At 46.0% G+C, this 15,156-nt stretch overlaps 1 pseudogene; it reads right to left on the minus strand.

Annotated features, from left to right (window-relative positions):
- Window positions 1–8,795: 8,795 nt before the first annotated feature.
- Window positions 8,796–9,416, minus strand: LOC100603026 (annotated as a pseudogene).
- Window positions 9,417–15,156: the final 5,740 nt, after the last annotated feature.

A 15,156-nucleotide genomic window follows, 5' to 3' on the forward strand; every position in this document is an offset into this window, starting at 1 on the left:
GTCATAAGGCCTCCATGGGGTCAGGGATGAGAAAGCACAGGGTCTGGCATGAAACTGGCACATAAACATTAAAAAAAAATTACCTCATCTTCAAATATGACTCCCTTGGCTTTTTTGAGGAAATCATTCCGGGCAGGAGAGTGGAATGCAAAAGCAACTTAAATAATTGTTTTCCAAAAATGGAAAATATCTTTTTTTTTTTCCTCTGTCTTACTCTGTTCACCACAATACAATCTCCGCCTCCTAGGTTCAAGCGATTCTCCTGCCTCAGCCTCCTGAGTAGCTGGGATTACAGGTGCCCACCCACCACGCCCAGCTAATTTTTGTATTTTTTGTAGAGACGAAGTTTCACCATGTTGGCCAGGCTGGTCTCGAATTCCTGACCTCAGGTGATCCACTCCCCTCAGCCTCCCAAAGTGCTGGGATTACAGGCATCAGCCACTGTGCCCAGCTGAAAATATCTTTTAATTTAAAAAGTTACTTCATTCTGTCAATTCAAAGATGCATGTTTTTTTCACATTTCAACATCTCAAAAATGCAGATGTGTCTTTCTAATAGATGACACATGGTAGCAGTTTGCTTTCAGGGGAGTACAGAAAATAATTGTCTTTCAATCAATGGCATCTTAGACTCAGGAAATGTGGTCTAAAATGGATATATGTTCATTGTGTAAAGTTTTTCTAATTATTATTATTATTATTTTTTTTTTTTTGAGGCAAGGTCTCCCTCTGTTGTCCAGGCTGGAGTGTAGTGGCCTGATCACAGCTCATTGAAATCTCAACTTCCCCAGCTCAAGCAATCCTCTCGCCTCAGCCTCCTGAGTAGCTGGGGCCACAGGTGCACATCACCATGCCCAGTTAATTAAAAAAAATTTTTTTTTTGTAGAGACGAGGCCTGTGTTGTCCAGGCAGATCTTAAACTCCTGAGCTCAATTGATCCTCCCGCCTCAGCCTCCCAAAGTGGGGATTACAGGTGTGAGCCATGGCACCCAGCCCTGTATAAAGTTTAGACACACAGAAGTTACATAATAAAGACTCCCTGAGTTCAGTTCTCCAGAGAATACCACCGCCCTAGAGAAAGTCCACTTTGTGTGCAAGAGCATGCTTCTGTTTTTGTTCTAATTGCCCAGAAACTCTCCTCAGACCAGTTACCCACACCTTCTCCCATTTCTGAGAGCCAAATTAATGCTCAACTAAGGATAGCAACAATTATAAATTAGGATTTCATGATTAGGCACTTTCCCCACCCCCAGCCACTGGCTGGCACCTTTCCTCACTGCCCAGGCCTGTCTGGAGCGGCAGTGCAGTGCCCTGTGCTGACCAGAAGGTGTGGGGCTGAGGAAGTCAATGATTCAAGCCTTTACAAAAGTGTATGTGCAGTGCGGTTTGTAGTTTTATTGTTTGCAGGTGACAAAAATCAGGGTGGTGTGGGGCCTGAAGGGTTTGGAAAGCTGGAAAGTACTGGGAAATTAGAAAGGTATGTCTTGCTCAAGAACTGGTTTTGTTTCTTGATTTTGAGACGGGCTCACTCTGTCACCCAGGCTGGAGTGCAGTGGTTCAATCACTGCTCACTGCAGCCTGAGACTCCTGGGCTTAAGTGATCCTCTTGCCTCTCAGCCTCCAGAGAAGCTGGGACTATAGGCGTGCACCACCATGCCTGGCTAAGTTTTTTATTTTTTGTAGAGGTTTCACTATCTTGCCCAGGCTGGTCTCGAACTCCTGGCCTCCCACCTTGGCCTCACAAAGTGCTGGGATTACAGGCGTGAGCTACCACACCCAGCCTCAAGGACAGTGTTTTTTTTTTTTTTTTTAAACCATCATACAATTTAGTAGAACCACCAGCAGCACCATGCTCAGCTCTATGCCAACTTAACCAAACCAGGAAGAAGGCGTTCACTTGGCCCACAGGAGGTCAAGGGCTGTGTGAGTTTGTGCCGACTCTGCTGAACAGGTACTAGCTGTCAGGAGCAAAGCGTTGTGAAGGATTCTGAGATCCACATCTTTCCAAGAAGACAGGGTCAATGACTTGTCCAAGGTCATTTGACTACAGATCGGTGGAACCAATCTGGAATGCAGTCGTCTATTGTCAAGCAAATCCAGGGCTCTTTCCACCATGCCATGCGGTGGCCTTCCGAGGGCCACACTCTCCTCACCCCCATCAGCAACATTAAAAAATCTTCTTTGCCCTGAGTCTACCTCTGTGGCTTCATATGGATCGCAACTTCAGCAGAAGACTGAGATGAGGGGGAAGGGGAAGGAGGTGTGGAAACCCCAGCCTGAGGGACCTCTGGCTATGAATGAGGCTTCTGTCTGCCTGCGCTGTGCGTCTGGAATTTTGTATGAAAACAATGAACTGGAAGGAGGTGAAAGCATGTTCGCAAAAGCAAGGCCACCACAGGCCCCCTCCCTTGCTTATAAAAGACTTGCTTTGTTTCAGGCAAAGCAAAGGAGAAGCTAGGGATATGCTGAGGTTTGGGGGTGCTCAGGTGTTTGAGGTTAACGTGCCAATGACTAGGAGGAGGTGGCCATCAGAAAAATCAGGAGCCCAACCCGAACCTGAGGTTTCGGACTCCTGATCATCTTCACAGCTATGCTCATATTTGTATAATGCTTTATAGTGTGCAGAATGCTTTCTCAGACATTTTCTCAACAGAGTGAGAGCTTAGGGAGGGACGAAGAGCACCGATTCATGCAGCCTTCTATCTTGCTGTCTGGGTGACTGTCGTGTGCCAGGCACTGCGGATGCCGTGCTTTGTTCATCACTGTCCCCATCCTTAGGAGTCTGACGGATGGGTAGAAGTCCTGGCCTCCCTGCCTGCCAGCTTCAGGAACTTGCACAAGTTAATCAATCATTGTAGCAGCTGCAAAAGGGAGAATGACAGTGGCTGCCTAGCAGGGTGGCTGTGAGGATTAAAGGAACTCTGGGGGTGAGGGGCCTGGCTTATGACAAGACCTTAATTGATGGTGGCTATTAGCTGTCATGGCCAGTGAGATGCAAACAGTAAGGCTGGGCACAATACGGTCTAGCCTGGAAGCATCTGGGTGTGCCTGGATGTCATTCCCACCTAGAAAAAAGGTATGGTGGTGGGCAGCGGGGGGTTACGAGGAGTTGCTGCATCGTGCCAGGCAGGCTGTGGACTCCTGGTGGGAGGGGCCCACAGGGCTGGGGAATGCTGGTTAATAGAGTCCAAGGAACTGTGCGGCTTTCCACTTTAACCACAATGTGCAAGAACTGAGATCGAATGAGGGTCAAATTGTATCATTCCTCTCCTCCATCCCTCCCCTAGGTCCCCATCTCACTCAGAGGAATAGCTACAATCCTCAGAATGACCTACAAGGTCCTACCCAATTGGGTCCCCACTACCTCCCTGACCTCTGCTTCTCCAGTTCTCTTTCTTCCTCTCTTTGCTGGCCACAAGGGCCTCCTTGACCATCCTCAGATATGCCAAGCACGCTGTGGTCTCGGGGCCCTTGCACATGCTGTTCCCACTGCCAGATATGTTCTTTCCCCGGATATTTATTATATAGTTCCCTCATTTCCTTCAGACTTCTCAAATGCCACCTTTTCAAAGAGGCCTTCTTTGACTACTTTATATAAAATAGCAATCCGCTGATGGTGGTCCCTATCCACCACACATGCTGAATCTCCCCCCCAGAGTACTTATTAACCTATGACATATTTAATTATTTATTTTGAGATGGAGTCTTGCTCTGTCACCCAGGCTGGTGTACAGTGGTGCAATCATGGCTCACTGCAACCTCTGCCTCCCAGGTTCAAGTGATTTTCCTGACTCAGCCTCCCGAGTAGCTGGGACTACAGGCATGCACCACACCCAGCTAATTTTTGTATTTTTAGCAGAGATGGGGTTTTGCCATGTTGTCCAGGCTGGTCTCAAACTCTTGACCTCAAGTGACCCACCCACCTCAGCCTTCCAAAGTGCTGGGATTACACCCGTGAGCCACTGTGCCCGGCCCTGTGACATATTTTATAACATATATGAGCATGTTATCTGTCTCTTTCTCCACTAGAAAGGTAAGTTCCATAAGGGCAAGGATTTTGTTTGTTTAAGTGTTAGGACTTAGCACTATGTTTGGCATGCAACGGGTGCTCAAAAAGTATTATTGAATGAATCAATTACTGTTGAGAGAAAACAGCAGGCTGCTATACAGTGGTATGGCGTGAGTCCTTTTTCATCACCTAGAACTAATATTTGTTTGCGATTGCTTCATGTAAGCATTGACTAAACCCTTTACATGCATTAGCTTATTTAAGCAGGTACTATTATATTATTATTATTTTTAGATGGAGTCTCGCTCTGTTGCTCAGGTTGGAGTGCGATGGCATAATCTCAGCTCACTCCAACCTCCACCTCTCAGGTTCAAGCGATTTTCCTGTCTCAGCCTCCTGAGTAGCTGGATTACAGGCTCCTGCCACCACACCCGGCTAATTTTTGTATTTTTAGTAGAGACGGGGTTTCACCATGTTGGTCAGGCTGGTCTCGAACTCTTGACCTCGTGATCCACCCATCTCAGCCTGCCAAAGTGCTGGGATTACAGGCATGAGCCAATGTGCCCAGCCCAGGTACTATTATTATCCCTTATTTATTTATTTATTTATTTTATTTATTTATTTTAGAGGGAGTCCTACTCTGTTGCCCAGGCTGGAGTGCAATGGCGCAATCTCGGATCACTGCAACCTCTGCCTCCTGGGTTTAAGCGACTCTCCTGCCTCAGCCTCCAGAGTGGCTGGGACTACAGGCGCCCGCCACCACGCCTGGCTAATTTTTGTATTTTTAGTAGAGATGGGGTTTCACCATGTTAGCCAGGATGGTCTCGATCTCCCGACCTCATGATATGCCCGCCTCGGCCTCCCAAAGTGCTGGGATTACAGGCTTGAGCCACCACACCCAGCCTATTTTTTATTTTTTGAGACAGAGTCTCACTCTGTTGCCTAGGCTGGAGTACAGTGGTGCAATCTTGGCTCACTGTAACCTCTGCCTCCTGGCTTCAAGCGATTCTTCTGCTTCAGCCTTCTGAGTAGCTGGGATGACAGGTGCCTGCCACCACGCCTGGCTAATTTTTTTTTTTTACTTTTAAAATTTTTTCGAGCCAGTGCAGTGGCGTGATCTCGATACACTGCAACCTCCGCCTCCTGGGTTCAAGTGATTCTCCTGCCTCAGCCTCTCGAGTAGCTGGGATTATAGGCATGCACCATGTCCGGCTAATTTTTGTAGTTTTAGTAAAGACAAGATTTCACCATGTTGGCCAGGCTGGTCTTGAACTCCTGACTTCAGGTGATCCACCTGCCTTAGCCTCCCAAAGTGCTGGGATTATAGGCGTGAGCCACCCCACTTGGCTGCCTGGCAGATTTTTTTGTATTTTTTGGTAGAGACAGAATTTCACCATGTTGGCCAGGCTGGTCTCAAACTCCTGACCCCAAGTGACCCGCCTGCCTCGGCCTCCCAGAGTGCTGGGATTACAGGTGTGAGCCACTGTGCCCAGCCTTATCTTGTTTTATTGAAGAGGAAACTGGATCTCAAAGAAGTTAGTTATCTTACTTCAGTTAGTAATGGCACAGCCAGAACTGTGTCTAGTTCTGATGACCCGAGTATGGGCTCTTAGCTATCACACAATGTTCATTCCTGATGGAATCTGAAAGGGTGGATACCAGAGCTATAGTAAGTTTACAGGTGATCTGTATCCGTTCTTCATATTTTTCTATACTTAGGTTTTTTTCCCCAAGAAGCATGTATTAATTTTATATTAGGAAAAAACGTTGTTCCACTTGTCCATCTATCCACTAGGTATAACCAAAAAGGTGGGGACTTAATTGAGGAAGGTTGCCCACAGCTGTTTTGGGAGCCCCTGAATCCCAGAATCTCTTGGAACTTGGTTAAGAGCAGGAAGGTTTAGGGGACTCCTGGCTCAGATGATGACGACAGGAAGATGATGTCCAGGTAGGATGTTAGGATTGCAACTGTTAGCACAGGCAGCAAGGGCTGAGATGGAAAACAAAGCTTCTCTGCAAGTGCAATGGTACGACGTCTTTTCCTTCTGGATTCTTGTGTTGCACAGACCGTAAAAATGCCTCAAGGTCTGAGGCTGGCTGGGTTAATTGATGCCACCTTTCCCAAAATGTGTTTGGCTTTGGACCTGTGACAACAATCACATTTTCATCCAGAAAGAACAGGCACACTTAATCTAAGATGACCCAGCCTCACACTTCTCAGAGTGGGTTTCTGTCCCTGCAGGGTCTAGTTAGGAGGAAAGAGATGCTGTGACAACTTCTTGACTAATTCCTCCAGATCCATAAGATCCTTGTCCCCCCAACCCTCCAGTTGCCAGTAAACACTATATTAGGGCAAGAAACCAGCACTCCTGGTACAAAGTAAAAACCCAAAAGAATATCCTTCTTCCATGGAAATACACACTAAAGTGTGTAGGGGCAAAGGGACAAAATGAATGAGTTGACATTCTCAAACAGTTCAGAAAAAAAATACGCGTGTGTGTGTGTGTGTGTGTATACACACACACAGAGAGAAAGCAAATGAGGCGAGGTGTAAACTGGAAAATCTGGGTGAAGGGCAAATGTGAGGTCCTTGTGCTATTCTTGCAACTCTTCTGCAAATTTAAAATCATATCAAAATAAAAAGTTTCCAAAAAAATAAAAAGTTTCGGAAAAAAAAAAGTATATGTATGCCGAATTAACTAAAGTGCTCAAAGGAGAAGCTAAGCAAAGGATCCAATTCCTTTTCTTGTGTTAAATCAATGCGAGAACTTGAGAAAATTACGATCACCCCATTCTTCCCATGGTTCACTGTGGACTCTCTTAAGCTTCCCGGTATGGAAAATATCCTGCTCGGAAGAGAGCTTTGATCAGAAAAATGCAATAAATGCCTGGAGCCAGAGATCTGAATCTTTGCAAGGGACTGTAGGAGATAACACAGAAAAGGAAACTTGAGTACCTCCCCATGGGAAAGCCAAGGCAGGGTCAACATGGAGAAAATCTGAAAGCCTGCAGGCCACACTTTCCAGAGCAGTGGGGGGTGGGAGGGTGGCACAGGAAAGTAAGGCACAGCCCTGCTGTTAGGGGTTTATAGTTTAATAGGAGAGAGAAATGACACCAGGCAACTGGGTCATTTGGGGTAGAAAATGCTCAGGGTAAGAGGAGGATCACAGAAGAAATCCTCCAGGGGCTGGGAGCAGGGAGAGGAATTTCTGACGTAGACTGGGATGAAGACAGAGAGGCAGATACAGCAATACCCTGCACTGTAGCCTCATGATAAGTTATCTTTCTGCTTAAGCCAGCCAGCTGGCTCATCACAACCAAAAGTGTGAATCCTCCTCTGCAGTGGGGGCAGTTTTTGTACAGTGGAGGTGCACACACAGCGAGCTCCCTCTTGCCTCAACCATTTCTTTCGCCTGAAATGTCCTCTTCCTGATGTGCTTTCCAAATGCTGCTCTTCCACCAGGCCTAGCTCCAGCCAGCATGAAACCACTCATTCACACCTGACATGTTCCCACCTTCCCCTTGCAATGCCTTTCTGTTATATCCCCAATAAGCCCAAGTCTTTCCAGTCCTTCAAGGCCTGCCTCCAATGTCTCATCCCCTTCCAGTTTCTCAGGCTGCCTTCTGGAGAAGTCATTTAATTCTGAGTCAGTGCAAACCATCGATATAACCTGGTTGTTCAAACTTTTTTTTTTTGAGACAAGGGCTCCTGTTGCCCAGGCTGGAGTGCAGTAGTGTGACCATGGCTCACTGCAGCCTCAACCTCCCAGGCTCAAGTGATTGTCCTGCTTCAGCCGTCCAAGTAGCTGGGACTACAGGCATGTGCCACCACACCCAGCTCATTTTAAATTTTTTTGTACAGACAGGGTCTCATTATGTTGCCCAGGCTGATCTAGAACTTCTGGGCTCAAGCCATCCTCTTGCCTCAGCCTCCCAAAGTGCAAGGTTACAGGTGTGAGCCACTGCGCCCGGCCACATGGGAGCCATTCTTGAAAGCCCTGAAGGCACTCGGCATGGAGGGCAAGCTTGTCACATGACCGGGACAGCTAAGGGAACCAAGCTCATTGGGCCTTATGCCAGCTTGGAGAGGTACATTCCAGAGGAGTCTCATAGAAGCAGGAGTTGAGTTCTGGGTAGCACAGCAATTAGAACTAGGACCAATGCAGCTATGAAACACTAGAAAACAGATTTAGGAACACTTGACATTATGAAATACCGCCATGTGCGGTGGCATGCTACCAGTTGCAAGAGGGAGTCAGATGAAAGTGGGGAAGTTGTATAAAGATTTGCTTTGGCTTAGATCAGACACTCCTAAATGTCCAACCATTAGTGCAATCTCCAGTGGGCTAGGGTGACCTGAGGAAAATAAGGCCATAGCCCTAAAACTGGTCCATTTAAAGGACTTTTCCTTTCTTGATAACGGTCCATATGCAAACGGCTCTGAAAACCAAGTTTTTTTTTTTTTTTGGTTTGGTATAAAAACTCATTTTGCAGAAAACTCTGACCTGAACTGACATAGTTATTTATAGCCTTTACTTATTCCACTTAGTTGAATATTCACATGGTTCACTGGAAATTTTGCATTTTACTATGAAGTGTTATAGTCACCATATTAACCTTTCAAAAATGTAAATACATTGCAATTCCAAAATACATCTGGCCTCCAGGGTTTCATAAGAAACTGTGGGTTAGGTGCATCCTTTTTTGTTGTTGCTGTTAGTTTTTATTTCATAATCATAAGCTTAACTCTGCAATCCAGCTAGGCATGGAAAGGAATAATGAAAACATGGAACCCAAAGGGAACTGCAGTGAGAGCACAAAGATTCTAGGATACTGCGAGCAAATGGGGTGGAGGGGTGCTCCCCTGAGCTACAGAAGAAATGGTCTGGTGGTTAAGATAAAACACAAGTCAAACTTATTAGGGCTGTCCACAGTCAGCAATGGTGATCTTCTTGCTGGTCTTGCCATTCCTGGACCCAAAGCGCTCCATGGCCTCCACAATATTCATGCCTTCGCCATGCCAAAGGCCACATGCTTGCCATCCAACCACTCAGTCTTGGCAGGGCACATGAAAACTGGGAACCACTTGTGTTGGGTCCAGCATTTGCCATGGACAGGATGCCAGGACCTGTATGCTTCAGGATGAAGTTCTCCTCATCAAATTTCTCCCTGTAGATGGACTTGCCCCCAGTGCCATTATGGCATGTGAAGTCACCACCCTGACATACAAACCTTGGAATAATTCTGTGAAAGCAAGAACCCTTATACCCAAATCTTTTCTCTCCAGTGCTCAGAGCATGAAAGTTCTCTGCTGTCTTTGGAAACTTGTCTGCAAACAGCTCGAAGGAGACACGGCCCAAGGGCTTGCCATTGACAGCAATGTCGAAGACCATGGTGGGGTTGGCCATGGCTGGTAATACGGGGCTCCCAGTGGCAGCAGCATCTGCAAACCTGGTGTATCCTATTTTTCAAGTATTGTAATGGCCTTTCTTTAATTAAATGGTGAGGTAACAGTAGCGTTTGGTATGTTTTTTACATTAAAAAGTGTTATAGCTTGGTGATATGGTTTGAATACTGCTTGTTTGTCCCACCAAAAGTCATGGTGAAACCTGATCCCCAGTGTGACAATGTTGGGAGGAGAAGCCTAGTGGGAGGTGTTTGGGTCATGGGGGTGCATCCTTCACGAATGGCTTGGTGCCTTTCTTGCCATAGTGATTGAGTTCTTGCTCTGAGGAGACTGGATTAGTTCTCACAGGAATCAATTAGTTCTGGGGAGAGTGGGTTGTTATGAAGCCAGGGGGTGCCTTGGGTTTTGCCTCTCTTTGCAGGTGTCTGCTTTCCCTTTGACCTTCATGTTGTGACCTAGCATGTGGCCCTCACCAGAAGCAAGAATATGCTGGTGCCATGCTCCTTGGACTTCCCAGCCTGCAGAACTGTGAGCTAAATAAACCTCTTTTCTTTTCTTTTTTTTTTTTTCGAGACGGAGTCTCGCTCTGTTGCCCAGGCTGGAGTGCAGTGGCGCGATCTCTGCTCACTGCAAGCTCCACCTCCTGGGTTCACGCCATTCTCCTGCCTTAGCCTTCCGAGTAGCTGGGACTACAGGCACCCACCACCATGCCCAGCTAATTTTTTTTTGTATTTTTAGTAGAGACTGGGTTTCACCCTGTTAATCAGGATGGTCTCGATCTCCTGACCTCGTGATCTGCCTGCCTTGGCCTCCCAAAGTGCTGGGATTATAGGCGTGAGCCACCGCACCTGGCAATAAACCTCTTTTCTTTATAAGTTACTCAGTCCCAGGTATTCTGTTAAAGCAATACAAAATGGACTAAGATACTTAGTAAAATAAAATGTTTGGCAACCCTGAGTCTAGCTCCAAAATTTCTGGAACATTTTATTGGTCTGTGAAGTCCAACCCCAGCATAAGGCACCTCTAGTGCTTTAGAATTCTAGGCTTGATTAGACCAGAGGTTGCCAGTTGGTAGCCCCACTGACCAAACTGGGCCTGCAGGTGTGTTTTGCTTGCCTCACACAGGGTCTTCTTCCCCCTCTTTAATCTGTAAAGTGAACATAAAGTCCAGTTTCCAGTTTCTGCTTTTTTTTTTTTTTTTTTTTGAGACAGACTCTCATAATTCTGTCACCCAAGCTGGATGCAGTGATGTGATCTCGGCTCACTGTAACCTCTAGCTCCTGGGTTCAAGTGATTCTCCTGTCTTGGCCTCCTGAGCAGCTAGGATCACAGACATGCGCCACCATGCCCAGCTAATTTTTTTTTTTTTTGTATTTTTAATGGAGATGGGGTTTCACCATGTTGGCCAGGCTGGTCTCGAACTCCTGACCTCAGGTGATCCGCCCACCTTGGCCTCCCAAAGTGCTGCAATTACAGGCGTGAGCCACTGTGCCCAGCCTGGTTTCCAGTTTCTCTTGAAAATTCAGAAGATGTTGGCAACAGACTTCCATGGCATACAATCAACTGAAGCCAAGAAGCAGGTGGCCCCCTCTGCTTTCCAGCTGACCCCTTTCTGCTGACTGGAACACCCAGTGTGCTTCACTGCCACTGAACACAGGGCTAGAAAAGACTGCTTTTCTTAGGTGAGGACTGCTTTTCTTAGGTGAGGACTGCTGATCATTAGCTCTATATAGGAATAGTGCCCTACCCAGTAACTCTACACAAAATTAGGAGTCTGCTACTGCTCCAGGGAAGGCCTGCCCAGAAACGGGCCTGCAGCAGACCCAGGGTACCAGAAGACTAGGAGGTCAAGAACAACTTGTTTGACTCAGTGAGCTCCTTAGCTGATGACAAAGAATTTGCTTGATTAGGAATTCCTGCTGAGTGTGGTAGCTCATGCCTGTGATCCCAGCACTTAAAGAGGCCAATGCGGGAAGATTGCTTCAGGAGTCTGAGAGTGTAAATTTCCTTTGCATGTCATGTTGGAGCTTAAAAAGTTTTGGGCCAGGCACGGTGGCTCATGTTTGTAATGTCAGTACTTTGGGAGGCAGAAGCAGGAGGATCACTTGAGCCCAGGAGTTCAAGACCAGCCTAGGCAACACAGCGAAACCCCATCTCTACAAAAAGAAAAAAAAAAAAAAAAAAGCCAGTTCTGGTGGCGTGTGCCTACAGTCTCATCTATCTGGGAGGCTGAGGTGGGAGAATCACCTGAGCCTGGGAGGCCGAGGCTGCAGTAAGCCATGATCATGCCACTGTACTCCAGCCTGGGTGACAGAGTGAGCATTAGCTAGTTCAATGCTGAGGAGGTGGAATGAGAATGGGTATCTATGTCCAGTCCTTGACTTCAATAAAAATGCTACCAAAGTCATCCCATTAAGTATGATGACTGCTGTACATTTTAAAAAACACTTAAACTATTGTAGGAAATTTCAAACATATGCCAAAGTATAACAAATAATAATAAACTCCCATTTGCCCTTCTCAGCTTTGACAAATGGTGTTATTTTTTTCCATCTACTTGGGATATCTGTGTTTTTCTTTCTTTGTTTTTAGAGATAGGGTCTTGCTCTGTTGCCCAGGCTGGAGTACAGTGGCAACATCACAGCTCACTTGCAGTCTTGATATCCTGGGCTCAAGGGATCTCCTCATCTCAGCCTCCTAAGTAGCTGGGACTACAGGTGTGTGCCACCACACTTGACTAATTTTTTAATTTTTAGTTTTGTAGACAGGGTCTTGCTATGTTGCCTAGGCTTGTCTTGTTGCCTAGGCTTGTCTTGAACTCCTGGCCTCAAGGGATCCTCCCACCTTGGCCTCTACTTAGGATACTTTTGAAAAGAAGATATTCAAGACTCCCTATATCATGCTTTAAGCATGCTTATGCAGCATGCTTTTTTTTTTTTTTTTTTTAGAGAGCATTTTAGAGCAGTTTTATGTTCAAAGCAACACTGTGTAGAGCCAGCATGCATTTAAAAAGAAGAACCCTGGCCGGGCATGGTGGCTCAGGCCTGAAATCTCAGCAATTTGGGAGGCTGAAGCAGGAGGATTGCCTGAATCCAGGAGTTTGGGACCAGCCTGGGCAACACAGGGAGACCCAGTCTCTACAGAAAATAAAAAATAAAAAAATGAGCTGGGCATGGTGGCACACATTTGCAGTCTCAGCTTCTCAGGAGGCTGAGACAAAGATTGCTTGAGCCTAGGAGTTTGAGGCTGCAGTGAGCTATGATCGTGTCATTGCACTCCAGCCTAGGTGACAGAGACCATCTCTAAATCAATAGCCCTGACAGAAATTCCTGGTCTTCATATTTTTCAGTAATTTATTATTAATCTTATGGACAATGACTTTGGTAGCTGTCTAGGATTTTGATTTATTAGAACGCTTAGAGCCACTATGTGCAAGGTGGCATGGGGTAATTTTTCCTCCTCAGTCGTGGCTCAATTTTATTTTACTTATTTGGCTCAATTTTATATTCTCTTATTTTACTTTCTTTTCTCCCCCGCACTCCCCGATTTAAGCCATGATATTCTATATTTTATCTAACAGGGTCTCCTTATGTTGCCCAGGCTGGAGTGCAGTGGCATGATCTTGGCTCACTGCAGCCTCAACCTCCTGAGCTCAAGTGATCCTTACCTCAGTCTCCCGAGTAGCTGGGACCACGGTTGCGCACCACCACTCGTGGCTAATTTTAAAATTTTTTGTAGAGATGGGCTCTCGCTATATTGCCCAGGCTGGTTTTGAACTCACGGATTCAGCTATCCTCCTGCCTCAGCCTCCCAAAGTGCTGGGATTACAAGCATGAGCCACTGTGCCCAGCCTATTCCATATTTTATATCTCTGTGTAGGCCACCTTAAAGCCTTACTGAAACAAGGCAGGCATAAATAAATGCTTATTCAGTCTTTCTATCTAGTAATTGGTGAAAACTAGGTTCAGCTTTTCTCATTAAGTGTATGCTTTAAGTAAGTCTAAAATTTGGTAAGAAATAAGGTCCTTTGCTGCAGTCAAATTTACATTCGTGGTAACAATGTTTACTGCCACTAAGTGATTTTATTCCAGACCAGAGGGCACACCATCATACTATCTATGAATGGCCACTGTTAGCAACCAGAAAGTATTGATTCAAGTCCACCTTCAGACCAGGGTTCTACTCCCTTTCTGCAACAAATATTTATTAAATATCTAAAATGTACTAGGCCAGGCATGGTGGCTCACCCTGTAATCCCAGCACTTTGGGAGGCGGAGGTGGGTGGATCACCTGAGGTCAGGAGTTCGAGACCAGCCTGGCCAACATGGTGAAACCCCGTCTCCACTAAAAATACAAAAAATTAGCCAGGCGTGGTGGCATATGCCTGTAATTCCAGCTACTCAGAGGGCTGAGGTGTGAGAACAGCTTGAAGTCAGGAGGCAGAGGTTGCAGTGAACCAAGACATCACCATTGCACTCCAGCCTAGGCAACAAGGGTGAGACTCTGTCTCATTCATAAATAAATAAATAAATAAATAAATAAATAAATAAATAAAGGTTCTAGGAACTGTACTAGGTTTCAGTTATACCAAAGTGAGTAAAGACCCAGTATTTAGTTGCCCTCTGGGAACTCTGGGAACTTACTATCTCATAGAGAAGACAGAGAAGCAACCAACAATTATAGCCTAGGGAAGGAGGGGTAAACTATGAGGGGAGGTGCACCTAGCCTAGTGCCCAGTAAAAACTGTCCGGCCAGGAACGGTGGCTCACACCTGTAATCCCAGCACTTTGGAAGGCTGAGGTAGAAGGATCGCTTGAACCCAGGAGTTTGCGACCAGCCTGAGCAACATAGGGAGACCCTATCTCTACAAAAAATACAAAAATTAGCTGGGCATGGTGGCACGTGCCTGTAGTTCCAGCAACTCAGGAGGCTGAGGTGGGAGGACTGCTTGAGCCTGGGAGGTCAAGGCTGCAGTGAGCCATGATTATACCATGGCACTCCAGCCTGGGTGACAGACTGAGACCCAGTCTCAAAAATCAAAATAAAACAAAAACAAAAAAGCAAAGAAGACCAAAAAAAAAAAAAAAAAAAAACCCCAAAACAAACAAACAAAAAAACAACAACACCCTGTCCCTATAGCTTTTCTTTTTTCTTTTCTTTCTTTTTTTTTTTTGAGACGGAGTTTCACTCTGTCACCCAGGCTGGAGTGCAATGGTGTGATCTTGGCTCACTGAAGCCTCTGCCTCCCGGATTCAAGCGATTCTCCTGCCTCAGCCTCCTGAGTAGCTGGGATTAGAGGCCTATAGCTTTTCAAATAGTGGTTGAAGACACAGTTTTAAGAAAATTATCTACTTTGATCAATTTTGAAAACAATTTCTAAATTTAAATTGTGAGTATGACAGTAATCCTAAGTGCTCTCTTGTTTTGGACTTCTTGTAACTTTAGAATCAGTATCAATGACTTACTGATATTGGGGAATCAATAGATTGGGGAAGGATGTAATTCTTTTGGTTTTTTTTTTTTTTTTTTTTTTTTTTTTGAGACGGAGTCTCGCTCTGTTGCTTGGGCTAGAGTGCAGTGGCGCGATCTAGGCTCACTGCAACCTCTGCCTCCTGGGTTCAAGTGATTCTCCTGCCTCAGCCTCCCGAGTAGCTAGGATTACAGGCGCGTGCCACTGCGCCCGGCTAATTTTTTGTATTTTTAGTAGAGACGGGGTTTCACCCTGTTAGCCAGGATGGTCT

The sequence above is a fragment of the Nomascus leucogenys genome, chromosome 4 (genome assembly GCF_006542625.1).
Source record: "Nomascus leucogenys isolate Asia chromosome 4, Asia_NLE_v1, whole genome shotgun sequence".
Classification (NCBI taxonomy): Eukaryota; Metazoa; Chordata; class Mammalia; order Primates; family Hylobatidae; genus Nomascus; species Nomascus leucogenys.